We start from the raw sequence: 1,025 nt of genomic DNA on the forward strand, positions 1-1,025 counted from the left end.
CCCCACCTGCACAATCCCATCCCCATCATCTCAGAAAGGTAAGATTAAAATATAGATGTTTTGAGACCCCTTAGATCACTTATTAAAATAAAACAATTTAAAACACGCCGTCTTGGTCGCTCTTCTGTCTAGGATAACAATTTTTCTCCTTGACAATGGGGAGACGTCAAGAATAATTTGGACTGTATTTCGCCCTCCACACGATCCCTCAAGGAAAATTAATTGATCAACTAATCAATCAATCAATCAGTCAATCAATCAATTAATTAATTAAGCAGGCAAGCAAGCAAGCAAGCAAACAGACAGGAGAGCATGAAAGCAAGCAAGCAAGCAAGCAATTTTAATTTTTTTAAATAGAAACAAACCTAGATCCCTACCCCCACCTGTTCAGAGAGGTAGAAAGAAGGAAACCTGGAAATTGACCTTAGTTGGCTGACCAGTGTAACAGCTTGGGGCTTCAATCCCTTCCCTATGATCTCCCTGTCGCTCACACGCATACACACTCATGCACACACGCCTATGTACACATAGACGCACACACACACACACAAACACACAAACACACACAAACACACACACACACACACACACACGCACACACATCCCACATGTAGGCAACACACCCACATACAAACACCCTTACACAAACACACGTACAGACCCACCGCTACCCCTTACCTCGCCCTTCCACCCACAAACACACACACAAACACACACACAAATACACACACAAACACCCACACACAAACATACACACACAAATACACACACAAATACACAAAAAAAATCATACAACCTCTCCCCCTACTACACAAACACACTGACACCCCTCTCCACCCCACACAACCACAAACAAACACACACACAAACACACAAACACACACACACAAACACTTACACACACAAACACACAAACAAACACACACACACACACACACACACACACAATCACTCTCACACGGGTCCCCCTCCGCCTCACCCAAAACCACATACACACTACCCCCTCCACTTCTCACTCCAAAACT

This window comes from Aplysia californica, unplaced genomic scaffold (genome assembly GCF_000002075.1).
Source record: "Aplysia californica isolate F4 #8 unplaced genomic scaffold, AplCal3.0 scaffold00387, whole genome shotgun sequence".
Classification (NCBI taxonomy): domain Eukaryota; kingdom Metazoa; phylum Mollusca; class Gastropoda; order Aplysiida; family Aplysiidae; genus Aplysia; species Aplysia californica.